General features: G+C 59.2%; 2 long non-coding RNA genes across 12 annotated transcripts in view; one reads left to right on the top strand and one right to left on the bottom strand.

Annotated features, from left to right (window-relative positions):
• Nucleotides 1-244: 244 nt before the first annotated feature.
• LOC120891634 (uncharacterized) overlaps nucleotides 245-20598 on the top strand; it is a 51927-nt gene continuing 31573 nt past the window's right edge. The window contains exon 1 of one of the 2 annotated variants that reach the window (XR_013431289.1): nucleotides 245-611. This is a non-coding gene — a long non-coding RNA (uncharacterized LOC120891634). The remainder of the gene's footprint in view (nucleotides 612-20598) is intronic. The other variant, XR_013431287.1, reaches the window with a different exon arrangement.
• Nucleotides 4530-19204, bottom strand: LOC144371156 (uncharacterized). Of its 10 annotated transcripts, none has more exons than XR_013431275.1 (5): nucleotides 18066-18285; nucleotides 12353-15543; nucleotides 11188-11496; nucleotides 10414-10939; nucleotides 4530-9923 (listed from the first exon to the last, which is right to left on the bottom strand). It is a non-coding gene; the product is annotated as an uncharacterized LOC144371156 (long non-coding RNA). The 10 variants fall into 10 exon arrangements; XR_013431271.1 differs by adding an exon at nucleotides 16002-16196 and having other exon boundaries at nucleotides 10414-11496; nucleotides 18066-18282; XR_013431274.1 differs by having other exon boundaries at nucleotides 10414-10647; nucleotides 10742-11496; nucleotides 18066-18280.

Raw genomic sequence — 20598 nt, 5'->3', positions numbered from 1 at the left:
TCTCACTAAATTGCTCAGGCTGCCCTTGAACTTGGGATTCTTTTGCCTCAGCCTCCCGATCCTCTGGGATTGCAGGCATTGGTAATGCACCTGGCGTGATTTGGACCTTAATGGTCTTTCAAAAGTCTCATGTGCACTGGTCGCCGTGGCACACGCCTGTCATCCCAGAGACTTGGGAGGCTGAGGCAGGAGGATTGTGAGTTTGAAGCCAACCTCAGCAAAGAGCGAGGCTCTGGGCAACTCAATGAGACCCTGTCTCTAAATTAAAAAAAAAAAAAAAAGTACAAATAGGGCTGAGGATGTGGCTCAGTGGTTGAGTGCCCCTGGGTTCAATCCCCGGTGCCCATTAAAAATAGAAAAGAAAAGAAAACAAAAAAACAAGTCTCACGTACTAAAGGCATGTTCCCTAGGAGGAGGCGGAACCTTTAGTAGGCGGGGCCAACACCAGAGGAAGTGAGGTCATGGGTTGTATTTGAACCCGCCCCTTCCGGTTCCTGCTTTCCCGCTTCCTGCTGCGCAGTCTGGAGGGCGTTTGGCCGCCATGATGCGCTGCCTGTGCTCCGACCCGAGGCGACGGAGCCAAGGGGCCCTGGGCTGCCGCCTCTGAAGCCGTGAGTCCAAATGGACCTTTCTGCTCCTTAATTCAATTGTCTCAGGTGTTTTGTGGCAGTGAGTGACACAGAGGTGACAAACTGTTTCTCAGGGCGAGGGCTGTGGCTCAGTGGTTAGAGCACCTGCCTGGACCGGGCCAGGACCTGGGTTCGGCCCGAGGGCGCCCGAGGGAGGAGGAAATGAAATAAAATAAAACAAAATAAAATAAGACAATAAAATAAGACAAAATAAAATAAAATAATAAAATTAGACCAGATAAAATAAAATGATAAAATAAGACAATAAAATAAATTATTAAAATAAGAATAAAAAGGACAAAATGAAAAAATAAAGAATAAAATAAGACAGGATAAAATAAGAAAATAAAATAAAATAAGACAAAATAAAATAAGAAAAATTAAAATAAGACAAAATAAAATAATAAAATAAGACAGAATAAAATAAGAAAATACAATAAAATAAGACAAAATAAAATAAGAAAAATTAAAATAAGACAATAAAATGAGACAAGAAAAAATAAAATGATAAAATAAAATAAGAGAGAATAAAATAAGAAAATACAATAAAATAAGAAAAATTAAAATAAGACAAAATAAAAATGAAATAAAATAAAGTAAGAAAAAATAAAATAAAAATTCTATTTATAATAAAACTTTATGTCTGATATAAATAAATATAAATAAGTAAAAATTTATAACAAAAATATTATATATAAAGCAGAATATGTAACTTAATTTTTACATATATGAACATGTAATTATTATTTACATATAATATAACATGGTCTTTATCATGCATATAATAAATATAAAATCAATAAAATAATAAGTGAATGAAATACAAATAGACCTTATCTGCTTGTCTATTTGGTCTAAAGTGTCATTGGAAGCCAGGTGTCATGAGTCTTTATCTGCAGTCACAGCTCTAAAGGGGGCTGAGGCGGGAGGGTCACCTGAGCCCTGGACTTTGAAAACAGCCCCAGGAACATGGCAGGATCCTGCCTCCAAAAAAAAAAAAAAAAAGTCAAATGACATCCGGGTCTCTTTTTAACATTTTGCCTTTGCTTGGTGGTGGGCATAATTTTATGGATTTGTACCTACGTATCTATCAGCCCTTGGTCGATCTTGGGTTGGGTCTGGTGGAGTCTTGTGGCATGGCTTACGCGCTGAGGGTCCATCTTGCTTCTGTTGCCTGGTCGTTTGTGGTGGTCTCTCATTTTTTGAATCTGTTTCCATTGTGCAGATTTGGAGGGGACCGTGTGATGATTCAGGGTATGTTCACCAGCGTGTATTGAGCCAATCAGGGTGGTTAACGTTGCCACCTCCAACATTTAAAAAAATCAGCCAGCTCCAGCCGTGCATATCAGTAATCCCAGTGTGGGAGGCTGAGGCAGGAGGATGGCAAGTTCGAGGCCAGCCTAAGCAACTTAGTGAGACTCTCAGCAACATTTTTTTGCTGGGGGGGGGGAGAACTCAGCATTGAACTCAGGGGCACTAGGCCACTGAGCCCCGTCCCCAGCCCTGTTTTTTATTTTATTTAGAGACAGGGTCTCCCTGAGTTGCTTAGGGCCTCACTTTGGCTGAGGCTGGCTTTGAACTCAGGATCCTCCTGCCTCAGCCTCCCAAGCTGCTGGGATGATAGGTGTGTACCACTGTACCTGGCCGACTCTCATCCATTTATACAGGGCTGGGGGCATGGCTTAAAATATTTTTTTATTTACGTGTAATGACTGTACATATTTTTGAAGTGTGGTGTGGTATTTTAACATGCATATATGACATGTACTGATCAAATCAGGGTCAATGAATGTTTCCACCTCCTTGTCCTTACTTTGTGTTGAGTTGTAGTTGTTTATTCTGGTAACAAGTCATTTGTCACACACATACGGGTGTAGTAAAAAATTGTCCCCAGTCTCTGGTTTGCTTATTAATTTTGTTAATGGTGCCTTTTAAAAATTTTTTTTAGTTGCAGATGGACAAGATACCTTTATTTCTTTATTTTTATGTGGTGCTGAGGCTCGAACCCAGGGCCTTGCACATGCCAGGCGAGCGCTCTAGCTGTGACCCCAGCCCCAGCCCTTCAAGGTGCCTTTTAATGAGCAGAACATTTGCATCTGGATATAGTCCACTTTCTCTTTTTTCCTGGGGTTAGGGTTTTATGTCTCCTGATCAGGAAATCTTTGCCTCCCTGTGTGTTTTTTCCTGCTTTTTGTACCTAGATGCATTTTGAAGTGAGTTTGTGGAGCTGTGAGCTGGCAGGCGAGGTACCTTCCCCCTTGTTCCATGTTATTTGTTAAAAGTGTCTTTCTTTCCCCAGTGACTTAATTTAATTTGCTTTGCTTTATGTTCTAATTTTTTTTTAGAGAGAGAGAATTTTTTAATATTTATTGCTTTATGTTTTAAAAGCATTCTTCTTTAAATAGTTCTAATCCTCTTTTGTGTGTGTGTGAGACAGAGGCGGGGGGGACATTATAAAAAGGCCGCATAGTCTTCAACCCTGGGGAGACTGTCAGTATGGTGGCCTCTCCCAGCTCCTGTGCAGGTGACAGTCCCCTGATGGGACTGGGCTTGCTGACTCAAATGATGAGGTGCCCGTGATTTCCCCCAAGCGGAGGAGAAGTTCCCCCAAGCCAGATGCAGGCTTCCCCGGAACATGTTCCTGTGAACAAGATCTCAAGGTCTCAGTGGACCACAAGCTCAACCGAAACCAAGAATTTAAGGCAACTTATCATAACTTCCCTGTGAACACAGGTGACCACAGCGCGGTGACTCTCCCCGTGTACAGCCACCAGGCCGGGGTCCTGATTGGAACAAGGTGTACTCCATGTTTTTGTAAACAGCTTAAATACACTGTCACATGTAACCAAAAAGAACAGATTAAAAAAGAATCCAAGGTGGCCGAGGTGTCCTCTGCTGCTGGCTTTCCCACAGTCCATTCTGTGGTCAGGGTCGCCGAGGGTCCTCCCTCTGAGCGTCTCAGGCCCTGTCCTCTGATTCTTCCCAGGGGTCTCGGCCCCCTCTGGAGTGCACGGAGGCGCGGGGAGAGTCTGCGGGTGGTGGGGCAGGGGAGGGCGGGGGACTTGTCCTGGTGTGGCCTGTCCCAGTGCCAGGCGGTCCCCAGGAGAGGGGTCCTGCTGACGGGGTCGGGGCAGCCTCCTCTGGACCCTGGCCCTCTGTTCCCGGCTCCTTGGACAGCGCAGGGCACGTCTGTCCTTGAGCTCTGTGACCGCTGGTCAGGGTCCTGGGACGGGGACCGGTCCTTCCAGCTGGTGACTGGGAGGCTGCTTGGTCCCCTCCAGAGCCCAGTGCCCGGGGCAGGGCCCGAGGAAGCCCTGAGGAATGCGCCACCAGCCGCGGGCTCTGCCTGGAATTTCACGGGGACATTTTACAGTCACTAAACTTAGCACCAGGCCTGTGGCCTTCCTAGTCCAGGGTGCCAGGCAGGATCGGTGAGTCGGCAGGAAGGAATGTGATGGGCGCCGCACCCGAGTGGGGCAAGGCCCTCCAGGCTGCCCCTGGGGCCACCGGGACTCGGGGTCTGTCCTGTCCAGGTCCCTGTACCCTGAGGTGCCTCCCCTGCCCCAGATGAGGGCCCATGTTCCGTCCTCTCAGGGTAGGGTGAGGCCTGTGGTCAGCCATTCAGTCCATAGTGTCTATTCAGGACCTCCACCCTGTGCCAGGCCCGCTGCTGCACCCTGGGGACACTGCAGGGCGGTGACAGGAACGCCATTGTCTCCTGGAGGAAGCTGATGGGGTCTGGTGAGAGGCGCCCAGGAGAGACCCAGGGGGCTTCCCTGAGGAGGCAGCCTCTCAGTGGGGACCTGGAGGCGGAGGGAGGGGCCGGGCTCCAGGCCCTGGGGACGAGGGTCAGCTCTCCTGCGTCCACCCCAGCTGCTCCCCAGGGCACCAGGCGCCATCTTGCTCTTTCTGCTATTTATTTACTTGTCACCAGGGATTGAATCCAGGGGCACTCGACCCCTGAGCCCCGTCCCCAGCCCTATTTTGTGTTTTATTTAGAGACAGGGTCTCCCTGAGTGGCTCAGGGCCTCACTGTTGCGGAGGCTGGCCTCCAACTGGCGATCCTCCTGCCTCAGCCTCCCGAGCGTTGGGACTCCAGCCGTTGGGTACCTGGCTGGCTGGTCTCCTGGAGATGAGGCCGGAGGAGCAGAGGCCGCCCTCTGTGGTGGCAGCTAGGATGTGCAGTCACAGTCCCCACCTCCTCCTGTGTGACACCTCTCTGGCCTCTGCTTTCCTTCTGCCAGATGGAGGTCCTGTCTTCCGAGGGCCATCGTGAGCAGGAAGGACGCGTCCTAGTGGGTGTGGGGCCTCGCTGCTGGTGAGCAGCAGGTCTCTGAGGTCCCCTGCAGTTCCAGGCCCGTGGTTCTGTGAGGGTGGCCTGCAGCCCCCACCTTGGGACTGGCTGGTCCCCGGATGTGGTGGCTCCCGTCTCCCAGGCCGCCCTGGTCTGTGGCCAGAGAGGAGCCAGGGCCTGGTGGGGCGGTGGCCAGGAGGCGTGGCCCGTCCCTGACGCCCCCCACCCAGCCTTCCCCGCCCCCAGGGGACAGAGAGAAGGTCATTGTCTCCTCTGTGGCGGCAGCTGAGAGCGACAGGACCGCAGCTGCCCTTGGTCCCTCTGTCTTGTGCGGATGGTCCTGTGGTTGCCAGCCCTCAGATGGACAGGGACAGCTTTCCACTGTCCTGGCCTGGGCCTGGCAGGCGCCCTGACCCACATCCGCCAGCAGCCCGCCAACTCGGGCAGTGTGGGGCCGGGCGCAGAGACCCCCGTGGGCTGTGTCCCCTGCAGGGCACTGGGCGCCGGGGTGGGGGCTGGTGTCCACCCGTGCCCAGCTCCTCCTGGGTCGCCAGCCTGTGAGGTGTCACAGGTGCCCTCGGGCTGCTGAGCGCTATTTTTAGATTTTATTGGGTGCCTCCCGGGAGGCGCATCCTCCTGCCCCAAACCCGGGCAGAGGCTCATGGTCAGGGTACCCAAGGGCTGTGGGGGGCTGATGGCCCGGACGGGCAGGGCTGGGCATGGCCCCTGACCCGTGAGGGGACCCTCCAGCCAGCAGAGGGGCCAGGGTGAGCCAGGCCTGTGTGGCCAGGGCTGGAGCAGGTGGCCCCAGGGCCCAGCAGTGGAGTCGGGTAAGGTGACGTCACCAGTGGAGGCTGGGGGCGGGGTGACGAGTGCCCACGACCTCATCAGTGCCCTTGACCTGGTGATGCAGTGACGCCCTGGCCAGGCCGCCCAGAGGCTTCCTTCTGACGTGTGTGTGCTGCCCCTCCTGCTCCTCCCGGCCACCCGGGTTGGCAGGAGGGTGGCACCAACCGGGACAATTGCAGCCCGTGTGCCCTGGCCACAGTTGGCACAGGCCCAGCTGATCTGAACTGGGCCAGGGAGGCCCGAGTGGGAGAGTTATTTTTGGGGGCAGGCAGGGAGTGGGGACTGGGAAGGTCGGGTTCTGAGGCTGTAAAATGCGAAGTTCGGGGTTCAGTCAAGGCAGTAATCCCGAGCATCTGTGGCTTAGCAAGTCAAGTTGGACTTTTCCTACGTAACAGGAAACGCCTAGTTAGTTGCGCAGTGGGCAACAGTTGGAGTTCTGTTGTGACGCTTTTGCCTTTCCTTCAAGGGTATAAGGTGGCTGCTCCTGCTCCAGCCATCACATCTGCATTCAAGGGAGAATGAACAGGTGAAGGTCTAGGCCACCTGTGGTCAGGAAAACAGAACTCTTCCCAGAATTCAGAGCACGTGTCTCGTTACATTCCTTCACCAAGGCTGCCTCACGGCTGCAGCAAAGGAGGCTGGGAAAAGAACGTGGTTGAAGACTATCAGGCCCCTTTTAGATGAGAAGGACACTGGATGGGTGGGCAGCCACCCCCTTGGTCCCCTCCTCAGGAAGCAGAGAGGCAGAGGGGAGGGCTGTGTGGCATCTGGTGCTGATTCTGGACAGAGTTCTCCTCCCCGTGGCTTCTCCGATGCCTCAGGCCCTGGTTTTGGCCTCGGGGGTTGGAGTGGGCTTCCACACCAGCCACGGAGCTCTTCTGGACGCTGGGCCGTGGCCCAGCTCAGAGCAGTGGCCGCCGGGGACTCTGTGCCCACCAGGGGCCACGGTCTGGCTCTCAGGATCTGTTGCCATGCCAACATGGTTAGGCCAGGAATCCGGGCCCCAGGACCTGGCCCAGTGACAGTCCTCAGGGAGAGCGTGACATGTGGGTGTCAGCTGCAGGCCTCCTGGAGAGAAAGGAAGAGGGAGTGGCACTGCGCGGGGTGGCAGAGGACAGGACGTGGGAGGATCCAGATGGGGCCGTGCCCAGCTCCTAGAGACCGTGCCGTCTGCTCAGGTGGTCGGCCGCGTGCTGGGTGGCAGGCGCGGTCTCTGTGGTCTCCCTGAGCCTCTGCCTCCTCAGGGTCAAGGGAGCTGCGTAGCTCTTCCCATCTCTGTGGAGGTCACGTAAAATCGTGGGGTGGAGTGCTTGGCCCGGTGTCTGGCATGTAGTAAGTGCTCACTAAATTGTGATCTCAGCGTCATGATTGGAGCAGGCCTCGGCATTCTTCTCTCCCACTCCTAGGGTGGACCCAGGGTGCTCAGGCACGGCGCCATCTGCAGCTCTGTTCAGGTCTCCCTCTGAGTCGGGGTCTCTGCTGCACAGTCACTCACGCCATCCAGGCCTTCTCGGCCCTTGGCCCCCCTCTTCCTGACCTCAGGGTCAGTCCTCTGGATCCGCAAAAGGCAGGAGAAGCAGCTTGGCACGCTGGCCTGGGGTTTAGGGTCAGGTCAAGGAGCGCCTTAGGTCTGCCCACATCCCATTGGGCAGAACTAAGCCACAGCCCCACCCACCTGCAGAGCAGCCTGGGATATGTAGTCCAGGGAGCCCCAGGACGGGGGCCAGAGATGGGCTGCCCGTCCTCACCGGGTCTCGCTGGCTCCCCACATGCACTCCACACAGAACGGCCAGAGGATTTGGGCAGGACAGAAACCAGGGCCAGCCCTGTCTGCCTCGGCCCTCCCCGCCATCCTCCTGCCTCAGCCTCCTGAGCCCCTGGCACATTTCTTTTTGGTACTGGGGACTGAGTGCAGGGTCGCACTCTCACTGCGCTGTATTCTCAGCCTCATTTTTATTTTGAGACAGGGCCTCACTAAGTTACTGAGGCTGGCCTCAAACTCGCCATCCTCCTGCCTGAGCCTCCTGAGTAGCTGGGGTTCCAGACGTGTGCTGTGCCCTGTGACAGCCTCTTTACTTCCTTAAAAAAAAGGGAGAAGAGATCTTCTTGGGCTGGGAGGGCCAGACTGTCTCTGAAGTCCATGATGACAGGTTGTCACCAGGTCTTGCTGCTGAAGGTTCTAGAACTCTAGTCCTAGTCCAGCTTCCCAGCTCCCGGCTGTGGGGCTGCTCTGGCCCTCTGCAGGGGGTCCCACGCCACCAAGGCCGTCTCACCGAGTGCACAGTTTGCAGAGAGGTGCGTCCTGGGCCCCCGTGAGCCCGCGAGCACTCTCCACCCTCCGTCCTGGCCTCAGACGAGGCGGGAGTCCCAGTGTTCTGAGGGTGACTGAGGTTTGGGAGGGACGTGGTTCGTCCCAGGTCCCCGCCTGCGAGGTCCCGGCCCTCTGCTTAGGCGTCCTGGTGGCCGCTGCCTCCCGTCCCCACCTACGAACTTCTACTCACCCCTCAAAGCCCTGCCAAAGGGCACGGACTCTGAGGTCCCCCTTGACCCCCGGAAGAGGATGTCTTGGGACACACGGCTTGGACATCATGGAGTCCAGTGACAGTGACAGTGAGAGGAGGTGCTGGACGCTCAGGGAAGAGAGGAGACAAGTAACAGGAGGTGGCAGAGCCAGAGACAAGGAAGAGGGGACAGGAAAGACGGGGGCCCGCCAGAGGGAGAGTGGCCAGGGGCTTCCGATGGAACGGGAATGAAATGACAGGCCTGACCTCTCGCGCCCAGGGGTGACAGATCCGGGTTCCTACAGAGGCCTCGCGCAGGGTGAAGGTCAGTGGGCAATACTGGGGAATGGGGCCCTGGTCCGCCCAGCGGCCTCAGGCCTGTCCCCAGCCTGGCTCCCTCTCTGGCCGCTGAGTGTGCTTACCACTCTCCTGAATTGGGGCTGCAGGGGTCCCAGCCGGCAGCCTGATGGGGCAGGGGGACAGGGAATTTGTGGAGGCCCCCTCACTCTTCCTGGGGCCTGGAGGACTCTCAGGCACGTCCCAGATGAGGAAGCCGGGGCCTGGGGTGCATGCTGGCCTAGGGTGTGTGTGGGGGTCCCCGAAGAGTTAAAGAGTGATTGGGCCAGATCAGGGCCAGCTGGGAGGACCAGGGCGGGTGGGCACTGGGGAGCCACGGAGGGTGCTGGAGCAGGAGTGGCCGGCTGGCCAGGAGCCACGCAGGGCTGGTTGTGGCGGGGCCTGTTGTTTATCTGTGTCTGGCGAAGGCCTTGGCTCCCCTGGAGACTCGAGGAGCCAGCAGCAGGCCCCCAGTTAAGCCCTGAACAATGGCTTGTCAGCGGCCTGTGTGGAGCCAGATTCCTGCTGCCCAAACCAGCCCACTTCCTGCTCCCGACCTGCTGGGAGCTGCGGGAGGCGCCTTTATCCCTGGTCGGGCGCCAGGGGGAGAAATGCGAATTCACCCTGGGCCTCTCCCCGCCCGCCCCGCCCCGCCCCGCAGCCCGTGCCAGGGGACCTGCGGGCCAATGCGATTGGCAAGCCTGGGCCTTGGCACTCTCTCAGGCAAACGTTCCTGAAGGTCCCTCTTATCCCCTTTAGGTGCTTTATCTGCACGGCAGGTTCAAGCAGAGTTGAGACTTAAGTCTGAGATGACGTGTCCCCTGCAGTTAAGGCCCACAGTGGGAGAGGGCACCCAGTACGCCCAGGGGCAGGGGCGCTGTCAGAGCGCAGAGATTAGCTTGATTTAGAAGCTTAAGATGCCAGGTCTTAGTCCCTCCTAACCCCTCCTTTGTCATTAAGCAAACCGTCACCTCCTGCAGACAGGGACTTCCCAAGGGCACCTCACGGATGCACCACACCTTCCCCTGAGCCAGTGCCCAGGCCACCCGCCACCTGCCCCAGGACGGGAGCCGGGGCTCAGAGGCTCCACCACTGGGCCGTGTCCTCGGCCCTTTTTACTTCCTGTTTTGAGACAGGGTCTCGCCAGCCACCAAGGCCAGCCTCGAACTCCCACGTGGTGGGGACACAGGCTGCACTTCAGAGTTGGAGGCGTGTGGCACAGTGGACCTCTGTGGGGTCAGGTGTGTGGCCTCGTCCTCCCACTCACTCAGGAAACCGCGTGAAGCTGGGAGACGCGGGTGTCGGGTCGAGAGGCTTAGGAAGAAAGGAGAGAACTTTCTAGAACATGACGCCACGCCGTCCTTCAGAAAGCTCTCTGTCCATCTGGCTGGTTTAAAGACGCAGGCTCCCTGCACCGGGAAAGTCATTGTCTTTAGGAGGATGATGTATCCCAGTTCTTTAAGGAAGCTGTTTGGCAAGGACCTGGCGTGGGTACCTGGGCCATGGTGACGGCACAGGGCCACCCACGGGCTGGTGGCCTTGCAGTTGTAGTTGCTCAGATCATGGAGGTGTTAGGTGAGGGGTGAACCCGGGGAAGCTCCCAGCCCTGCCCTGGACGTCTGTGCTGTGCCTGGGGCTTTGTCGGGCAGCAGGGCGACCCTGTCCCTGGGCTGGGGCTGGGGCTCGGGTAGAGCGCTCGCCACGAACCAAACCAAACCAAAGACCTCGAGGCAATCTCCTTATTCAAACCAAAAAGCTCCCATTCTGTGTACCAAGAAAATCCCCCCAGGTCACTTTTACCCACCTGAAATCTCCACACCGGCTCCCACGCACACTCAGGGGGCACATGTACAGTGACCAAGGATCAGGAGCATCTCAGTGTCCTTCACGTGGCTCAGTAAGAAGAGTACCTTCGACTGATGCCGTGGTGCACACCTGTGATCCTGGACTCTTGGGAGGCTGAGGCAGGAGGATCCCCAGTTGGAGGCCAGCCTCAGCCATTTAGTGAGGCCCTCAGCAACTCAGTGAGACCCTGTCCCTGAATAAAAAATTAAAAGGGCTGGGATGGGGCTCAGGGGTTAAGCGCCCCTGGGTTCAATCCCTGGAGCCACTGTGGGAAAAGGGACAGTCACCCAGTTGGCTCAGCAGTCTGGAAGCAAAGGCTTGCAGGACCCACAGGTCAGCCTGGCGCCGTGGCCAGCATCCCGTGCCAGTGGCCGTCCTCTGCTGGGAGCAGGGGCTGATGCGGCTGGTTGAGACCACCCATGAGTCGCGGGTGTCTCTCTGGACCCTTCCCGGGTGTGGGAGATGTGTGCTGCTGCGGTTCGTCCCTGAGTTATTTTGGGGAAGGGAGATACTGAATCGAGTAAAGGCTGATTTTTTTTTTTTTTTGGTTCCTTTTGGAAAGGTGTCAGTCACTCACTTTCCTGTTCCAGGAGAAGTGACAGGAGAGCTGGCGTTGGGGCGGTTGTGGAGAGGCACTGCACCGCCCTGAACAGGGGACCCTCCCCGCAGCCCCTCTCCTCCCGGGCCCTCTGCCTCCTGGAGCTCAGCCCTGCGTGGCCGTGGCCACTGTCACCTGGCCGTGGCCGTTGGTCCCCGCTGCCCTCGTTGTTTGCTGCGCCGTCCTGACATGGCGGGTGCTCTGGGACTCCCGTGCTCCTCTCTGACTCTGGGTCCTTATTGACCTCCTCCGTCCTGTGCCTGTGGCCCCAGTTGTGCACCTCTGTCTTGACCCCAGCACAGGCTCCAGGCTCGGGGTCCTGGGACCCCCTGGACATGCCCCATGTGACTGGAGTCTCTCGCGTGGTTTCCGGCCTCAGGCCAGCTCTTCCTTTATGTGCTCAGATCAAAACTCCGATTTGCGTCATCCCAGTGGCTCAGGAGGCTGAGGCAGGAGGATCACAAGTGGGAGGCCAGCCTCAGCAACTCAGTGAGGCCCCAGGCAACTCAGGGAGATCCTGTCTCTAAATAAAAATTAAAAGGGCTGGGGAGGTGGCCTAGGGGTTAATTGTCCCCAGGTTCAGCCCTCAGTGTGCCCCACCCCCTAAAAAAATCATCTGGTGGTCCTTTGGCCACTCTTTGTATATAGAAAGTCCGAGGGGCCAGGGGCGGTGGCCAGTGGTGGGGCTGGTGCCCGGCAATGATTGGGACCCTGGGTCAGTCCCCAGCACGATGGGGGGAAGTAAGGTGAAAGGGTGCGCCCTAGGTCGGGGGATATCTCCCAAATATTGTGCCCATGTTGTCCCTTTAGAACCACTCCTGCATGTCCTCCTTCCTCCTCCTCCCCCTCCTCCTCCTCTCCCTCCCCCTCCCCCTTCCCTCCCCTCTTCTTCCTCCCCCTTCCCTCCCCCTCTTCCTCCTCCCCCTTCTCTCCCCTCCCTCCCCCCTCCCCCCTCCCCACTCCCCTCCCCCATCCCCACTCCCCTCCCCATCCCCACTCCCCTCCCCCTCCTCTCCTCCCCCTCCCCTCCTCCCCTCCCCCTCCTCCCCTCCCACTCCTCCCCTCCCCCCTCCTCCCCTCCCACTCCTCCCCTCCCTCCTCTCTTCCTCTTCCCTCCCTCCTCCCTCTTCCTCCCCCTCCTCCCCCTCCTCCTCTCCCCCTCCTCCCCCTCCTCCTCTCCCACTCCTCCCCTCCCCCTCCCTCTTGTCCACCCTCCCCCCTCCTCCCCCTCCTCCCTCCCTCCTCCCCCTCCCCCCTCCTCCCCCCTCTCTCCCATCTGCAATATGAAATCAATAAAAACCTGTAAGGTTTGGAGGACTCTGGTGATTCGAGTTGCACCTGGTCTAGGGCCTGGGGTCCGCGCAGGACGTCCAGGCAGTGGGACCGTGGTCTCCGTCCCGCTGTGAGAGCGCCTGGGCTCGGGGAGCTGGGGGCAGGCTCTGGGCTGGGCTTGGTCTGACCCCAGGAGCCCCCCGGGCCAGAGGCCGGTGCTCAGAGGGAGCCGGGGTCTGGGGAGGCCTGGGTCCTGCAGGGCCTGGAGCTCAGCCAGCCCTGTCCTCCCTGGGGCTGCTGGGGAAGGGCCGGGGCCCACACGCGGGGGCCAGCACTCTGCCCCTCTGACGGGGGACCCCTGAGCTCTGGGGGGAACGCGGTGTCCTGAGAGGCAGCCCGTCCCCCAGATGGCCCCCTGGGTTCCTGCTGAGATCCAGCCCTTCCTGCAGCCCCGCAGATGGGTGAGGCCCTGCCAGCGGCCCACAGCCACCCGGGCCCCCTCACCTCGTCCTGGGCCAGGGTCCAGCCCTGCCACCCACCTCCCTGTCACTGTGGTGGGTGACTCGAGTCATTCTTTCTTCCTGTTCCTGTCCTTGGTGGTGGGGACTTCAGATCCACTGTCCCCAGGTGGGCAGGTACCGGGGAAGCCCAAGGTCAAGGTCCTGCAGGGCCAGCGTCTCGTGAGGGCTCTGTCCCTGCCCTGCAGAGGCCCCCTTCCCCTGAGGTCTGGCCTTTCCAGCCTCAGCTGCCCGGGGTGGCCCCGTGGAGTCAGGGGTGCAGTCTGGGTCGGCTGCAGGCCCCGGGCCCCAGGTGAGGCGGCGCTCCTGGTGGCAGGGCCTGGGGGGTGCAGCTGAGTGCCTGGTGACAGCCAGGAAGCAGGCTCGGGAGCCTCATCCCCCATGTGGGAGGACGGGCCGGTTGCAGGGGATCCTGTGGGTCACTTGCTGGCACCGTCAGGCCCTCAGTAAGGAGTGCTCGAGGTGCGGCTGTCAGTGTGAGTGGCCATGGCCTTGGGATCAGCCTGCGCAGGCCTTGTCTTGTGCACCCGTCTCTGCCGTCACCGTCCCCCCTGTAAGCAGGGCACCAGCTCACGGGGTGGCTGGGTGATGGAATGAGCTCGTGCGTGGGGATGCGGGCGCAGCGTCGTGATGGGGACCCTGCTGACTGTCGTGCTGTGGCCGTGGCTGACTGGCTCCTGGCAAGGCTGGTGGCCGCGGGCTGCCGAGGGAAGCCCCCTCCTCGTGCCCGATGGGGGAGGGAGGTCCCTGGCGGCCAGCCCCTTCCCAGGTCACCCGGAGCCCCTCGGCCCTCCCTCCGCGGTCACAGCCCTGGTGGGCAGGGTCGCCCGCCTGCTGGCCTCAGCCCGGGGCCAGGCGGGGAGCAGGCCGGGGGGAGCAGCCGGCAGGGGAGCACGCGGGGCCGCACGTGCGCCAGGCCCTGCACGTGGCCGCCCACGCCGGGCCGCCTGCCCAGCCGGAGGCCAGGGTCGGGGCTGCGGCGGGCCCTGGCGCCGGGGCCGGGCTCACTTCCTGGGCCTCCTGCAAGGGCTGCGTGGGCCAGGGGCTGCTCAGGGACGTGCTGGGTGTCGCCGGCGGGAAGGGCGGGAGGGAGGGGGACCCGGAACCGGCTTGGGGACCCGGGGCAGCTGCAGAGCATCCTGGGCGCCCCTCCCCCTGGCCCCTGTCTCTCTGAACCACGCCACCCCACCTCCAGCACCTCTGTCCCCAGACCACAGCCTCCGCTCCCGGCCCTGGTGTGGCCGCACCCCTGCCCAGGGCCACAGCCGCAAGGGGGACAGAAGTGACCGCACTTTGAGCCTGAGTGGGGGAGAGACCAGGCCTTTCCCGGGGGCTGGTGTTTGTCACCAGGCACCCTCCCAGCCGGTCACTGTGGGGGGACAGTGGGAAGCACCGCTGTGCAGTGTGGGGACTGAGGGAAAGCCCTGACATCCGGGTCACAGAGAGGACGTGAAGGGACAGCACAAGTCCCCAGAGCTGGGCGGTGTAGACGACGGCAGATGCCACACCATCCCGCCACCCAGGGAGACTACGCCGTGGGCCCCGCGGTTTGCTGGGCAGCTCTGTCAGTGGTGGCCTGGTCGCCCTGTTGTGTTCATGGAGAATGGAGGGCTCAGCCGTGGCTCTCCAGTGCTCCGTGAAATAGCGTTTTTTTTTTTTTAAACCTCAGACTGTTAGTTTTAGATCCACAACTTGCATTTGGAAAGGTTTTATTTTTATTTAAGTTAAAATGTCGTGATATTGTCGTGACCCTGGTGTGGCGGGGCGCTGTGGTGATGGGTGCGGGGCCAAGGAGGTGGTGAGCGCTCCAGCTCCTGGCCACTTCTTCCCACTGGGGTCTGCAGACTCCTTCCTCCTTGGTTGCTGATGACGTATGTAATCCAGCGAGACCTGCGTCCCCTGGTGTACTGACCTGTGACCTGGGCCGCCTGCTGTCCAGGACCACCCCCCACTTGCTCCTCAGTGACTGTGTCTTGGTCCCTCCACCTGACCCCAGGGCCAGGGCCTCCTGGTGCTGCAGGCAGTCTCCTCTTGGTGACCAGGACCTTTCAGATCAGCCAGGATTCCCACGTTTGTCCCCAAGGGCAAGGAGACGAGGACCCGAGTGACGGATGCTCAGAAACAGGAGCAGGGTGGAGGTTAAGTCACCCTGACCTTGAACCCACGAGGGGCAAGAGCAGGACAGTGGGGTGGGGTGGGGACAGCTCAGTGATCCCGAAGAGCCCTCCCCCTGCACGTGACCTTCACAGCGCCTTCGACAGCTGTTGCTGGAGTTTGGATCTCGGGTCCCCTGGAGGCCCCCATGTTCAGGCTGGGTCCCCGGCCTGAGGTGCTGCCCAGAGCTGGGGAGCCTTTAGGAGATGGGGCTGGATGGAAGGACTAAGTCCCCAGGGGAGGGGCTGACCTTGGAGGAGATACGGGGACCTGCTCCCTCCCTGTGTTCTTGCTGGCCATCACGAGGTGACAGCCCTCCTCTGCCGTGTGTTTTCATACACTGATGTCCCGTTGCCCGAAGCAACAGGGCCAAGCACGCACACATGGAAACCTTGGAGACCGTGATCCAAAATAGACCTTCCTAAGTTGACGATCTCAGGTATTTTGTCATAGTAACGGAGAGCCGGCTCGTACACCTGCCGCGCCAGATGCAGTCGTGAGCGAGACAGACCAGGCTCTCTGCCCCCTTGGAGCTTACATTTTGGTGCTAAAAACAAAGAAATGAGCAGAGAAAGACAGTGAGAGATCAAGAAGGATAAGGCAGAAAATTCAAACAGGATGAGGTCGCAGGAGACACCTGAGCCACGTGACATTTGTGCAAAAACCTCAATTAAGTTGATTCTCACCCTGCATCAGCACACTGGGACAGTGATGTCCCTGGCCCGTCCTTGGCAGCCATCTGCACAATATCCCCTTCGCCCGATGTGAGTGGGCCCTATGCTTCCCTGAGGGGTCCCCTCTGGGCCTGGAGGGGCGCAGCCTGCAGAGCCCAGGAGCCACTGGGGAGGAAGTGTGTTGAAACGGCTGCACTTGGCCCTGCGCAGGGACACGTGTCACACCCGGGGTGACCTCCACTGTCCAGGTTTTCCTAGAGCTGCCAGCCCCAGAGGACATGGAGTTCTAGGTCCTCCCGTGTTGTCCCCCGCCCCATGTCACGGCCCGCACCTGCTGCAGAGCCGAGTGCGTGGGTGGCAGCAGGTCACCCTCTGACATGTCCCCCTGGGACACGAAGCCCCTGGAAGGACGACCCTGCTACAGCCTGAACACGGTGTCCCCACCGCTTCCCGGGCCACGTCACCCTGTGTGGCCAGCAGCATCACCTTCAGATGACAGGGGCTCGTCTTTGGAGTCTTCCAGCTCCTAAATTTAGCAGCGTGGATTGAATCCACGGAAACGGAGTTACGTAACGCACGGCCCTCCCCCTCCAGCCCTCCCCCTCCAGCCCCCCCAGCCCTCCGCCCCGCCCCCGCAGTAATCAGCCTTAATCAGCTAACGAGGAGGAGGAGGCCGAGAGGCTGCGCAGCCCCAATCCCTGGGAAGCTGCGGGGCTTACATAAGGAGTGACATTGGCCTGGTGTGGGGCGACACTTGGGAATGCGTCCTCCCTGCCTCCCTGTCGCCTGCCCGACTCCCTCTCTGGCCTCCTCAGCCTCAGGTCCGCCCCCTAGAGGCTGCCTCTCCACACCCCCGCTGCTGAGGCTCGTCTGGGGTGCAGCCCCTGCAAGCTGAGAGGCTGTGCCGACCGGAAGTTCAGGTTTATCACCTAAAAATAAATCACCTCCATCTGAAGTGACAGCTACTTATGCAAGGAGGGGGCTCCCTGCCACAGAGAGGGGGAGGGACGGAAAGGGAGGCTGGAGAGGGAGGCTGGAGAGGGAGGCCGGAGAAGGGCCTCCCACAGAACCGTCCAGCGCCCTGGTGGCCTGGCAGGTGGTGAGCTCCCTGTCCCTGGGAGTGAGTAAGCAGCCGTCGGGGAGAGTGGCTGCGCGTTTCTGCCCTTGGCAGAGCCTGAGTGGCACCGGCCTCCATGCAGAGCCCCCTGAGTGCCCTGCTCTGGCAGGAACGACCAAAGGTGCCCTCCCCAATACCAGGTCCTGCCTGAGGGACACGGGGACTCTGAGGCGCAGCGGGGGAGGAGGCCTTGGTGGATGAGCAGCGTCCGCCTTGGGTGCAAGAAAGCCAGCGGGAGGTGTGTGGGCCACCAGTGTACCTTGTCACTCATGTGTCCCTGGGATTCCCGAGTTCCTGCATCTGCTGAGCCCAAGATCCAGACCCAGGCGTCCTGCCAGGGGCTGTGTCCCTGGTCATTGCACACTCTGCCCCCACACTCGGGGACCGTCACTCCAGAGGCCACGGACAGCCGGGTCCACGGTGAGAGGTGGGGTGCGGGGTCTGAGGGCCCCCGGCAGACCCTCCTGCCCCCGCACACCTGATTCCCGCCGTGGGAAGCGGAGCTGTCCCCTGGCAGCAACCAGTGGCCACTCCCCTCCTCGTCCTTCTGCTGGGTGGCCCATCGCAGCCCGTGCTCCTGGCCAGAGAACATTCTAGAACCCACCCAGGGCACAGGCCCAAGGGCCAGAGGGGCTGGGAGGGACCTGGGCTCACGCCCTGGCCTGTCCCCTGTGGTGCCCGTCCCTGGTACCAGCAGCGCCATGCCACAAGCCTCCTGGAGGGTTCCACAGGACCCCAGTGACGGGGACGGGGCTCTTCTCCAGCCACGTGGCGCCCACGCTGCCAGCCACCCTGCAGGCCCAACGCGCCGTTCTGGCGGGAGCAGCCCAGTCCTCCTGGTCTCCTGCCTGCAGCCACCTCCCAGCCACCTCACCCCGTCCCCTCCTGTGCAGAGGCCCCTCTCTCCAGCCTGTTGCTCAGCCACTGTCCCCATCTTGTCCTCCCAGAAGGACACCCTCCTTGTTAAACACAGGAGCCAGCAGGCCGAGAGGACATCACATGGGACGGCTGTGACAAGATCTTCCAAGGACATTAAATCAAGGGGGGGCAGGGCCCGGGGCTGGCCTCTGGCAGGGCCATCGGCCTCTCCTTCGGTGAAGAGGGGGACGCTGTTTGTGGAGGACAAAGGCAAGGCAGCTCTAAGGCCACTCGGGACCTGGGCCAGGACCTCTGAGTGAGGCGCAGGACGAGGTCGCCTCTCGAGTGTCCGATGGTGGCTGTGACTGGGCCTGGTGGGGAGGGGCCGTGGAGGCTGGGAGCAGAGGCTGTCCTCCCTACCTATGGAGACTGAGCCTTGACTCTTCTCCACAGTGGGCAGAGGGTCCTGTTGACATCACCGAAGTGTCCCCCTTGAAGACAGAGCCCAGGGCGCTCGTCCCCAAGGATGGGGCTGGGCTTCTGGTTGAAGGTGGACCTTGAACCACGCTGCTCCGCAGTGGACTTGAGCCTCCGCATGCTCACTAGCTGGGGGCCACCTGGGAGGTCACAGGGCCAGCCACGTCTAGATTCTTGGCATCAGGATTTGCCCCAGTTCTGGTGACTAACCCAGGGCGCTTAGCCACTGGGCCTTATGGCTTTTTATCTTTTGCTTTGAGACAGGGACTTGCTAAGCAGTTGAGGCTGGCCTCAAGCTTGCGATCCTCCTGCCTTAGCCTCCCAAGTCACTGGGACTTCAGGCGTGTGCCCTGTGCCCGGTGATCCAGATGGCTTCTTACCAAAAAAAAATCCTGGAGCCCCAGTCTGTTGACACGGAGTGACAACCCAAGCTGTCCAGGTGGGATGGCCCTGTGACCCCACTCACCTGACAGACAAAACTATGTCACGCGCCTGACTTTTCCTTGGAGAGTCACCTCGATTCTCCAAAGGCCGCCCGCCCCAGGAAGGGTTAAGAGGGGCTGGAAGTGCCCGCTGCGAGTGTGGGATACTGTGATTGTCACGTCTATTTCTGTCACCTGTTTGCCTTTCTAAGCTCTGTGTTTCTGCAGCTGACATTTACATGAGTCCGCGTTTGCGGAGCCCACACCAGCTGGCGCCCGGTGCCAGGCGCGAGGGGTGAGGAGGCCCAGCCCAACAGAGGGGAGGGGAGGGGCCGCTGAGATTGAAATGTGCTCCCGGCTCATGGAGAGTGGCCCGCAGCCTCTGAAGGCTTTCTGTCGGAGTCCAGCTCCAACCGGGGGTCTCAGGAGACAGCGGATGGAGAGGAGTCGGGGAAACAGGGTGGAGAAGCACAGGCACCAAAGTGCAGGCGCCGATCCCCATCTTTACCTGAGAAGTTGGTCATACATAGTTTTCATTTGGCCAGGCTCACGGTACTGTGTGGTTACAAAACAGGAATCATTATTCAAAGAAACAAAATATTGCGCAGCTGCAATTAGAATAGAAGATCGTCTCTGGGCTTAGGCATAAGCAAGCGTTTTTCCTTTCTTTTCGTGTTTTGCCTTGAGCTGTTTCTGCTGAGTTAATTTTTAATAATAGTTAGAAATGTCCCAACTCTTGGCCTACACCTTGACTCTTCTTTCTTGACTTAGTGACTGGAACCGGTGCCATGGTCGCGGCAAGGGGTTGACTTGTTATTAATTTTAACCAAACAAGAGCAAGAGCACAGACCATTGTGCCCAGGAACAAGAGCGAGTTGCCCAGTACCAAGCACTAATCTGTCTTCTTAACATTGATTCTTCTTCTCTAGATTTTAATTTAATTCCTCAAAAACTTCCTTCACAGGAATACAGGGAGTTTCTCATCAGACATTAACGATTGACGCTCCACAGCTGAATCACTGCATTTAGAGCAAACAGCTCTACGCTTTAGAAGTAGTTGCATTGATTGGGAAAGTCATGTTTTTCCTTCATACCCAATGGTCCTAGGAGAAGTCGCAGCTCTACTTATTAAAGGAAGAAAAAACAAACCAGCCCATTCCCAGAAACACACTGCGCTCCTCCAGAGCATGGACGCCTTGCGCCATCCACCTCAGTAGGGCCTTGCCATTGCCTGAGTCAGGGGAGGGGCGCAGCAGCTTTAAAGGGACAAAGCCAGGTGCTGCAAGAAGGGCGCCGCCTCCAGGCTGTGTTTCTGCGGGGTGCTGTGTGACCTTGGCCAAGACCCTTTCCCTCTCTGTTCTCTCTGTGCTGTGAGGACCAGTGCACCTTCTGAGATGTGAGTGGTGCAGCTCCCTGGCTGTGGCGTGTGCGCGGGTCCTAGTCACAGGAGCCAAGGGCCAGCGCAGGGCAGAGATCTGAGTGGCAGGGCACAGTGACTGACAGAGGGGACTCTGTGTCGCAGCGGGGGTGGGGGAGGCCCTCTGAGGAGAAGCTGGGACCCCCGTCCAGGAGGAGGGGGAGGACACAGATGGCGCTCCTGTCACCTTGCCCCCCCCCCACCCTCCTTGACTTGCTCCTGTGTCACCGTGGGGGAATAGTCGCGTCCTTCGAGGACAGTGGAGGAGACGAGGTGACGTCCATGCACAGGGCCTGGCTCTGAGTAGCGGAAACCCCGTGAGGGTCACCGACTGGTAAAACCGTCTGGATTCAGGGCACCCCCCGCTGCCGTCACCTGGGCTCGCCCGACACAGGCCGCACGCGTCTTTCGGGCACAGCCAGTGGCCTCCAGGTTGGCACATGTGGCTCTGAACCTGGCTCCGGCCTGAGCTCTGGGCCCCGTGGGCACATCGGGTGCCAGGTGGCCTGTGTGGGCACAGCCAGGCGGGGCCCCCCACTGAGAGGTCGGGGTGGCAGGCTGTGGGGGCCAGCACCTGCAGTGGCCACGGGGCGGTGGCCCCAGCTGAGCCAAGGACCAGTGGGCCTGGGGGGACCTA

The sequence above is a fragment of the Ictidomys tridecemlineatus genome, chromosome 16 (genome assembly GCF_052094955.1).
Source record: "Ictidomys tridecemlineatus isolate mIctTri1 chromosome 16, mIctTri1.hap1, whole genome shotgun sequence".
Classification (NCBI taxonomy): domain Eukaryota; kingdom Metazoa; phylum Chordata; class Mammalia; order Rodentia; family Sciuridae; genus Ictidomys; species Ictidomys tridecemlineatus.
The sequence above is the reverse complement of the archived record's forward strand: the minus strand, read 5'-3'. Positions and strand labels throughout refer to the sequence as shown.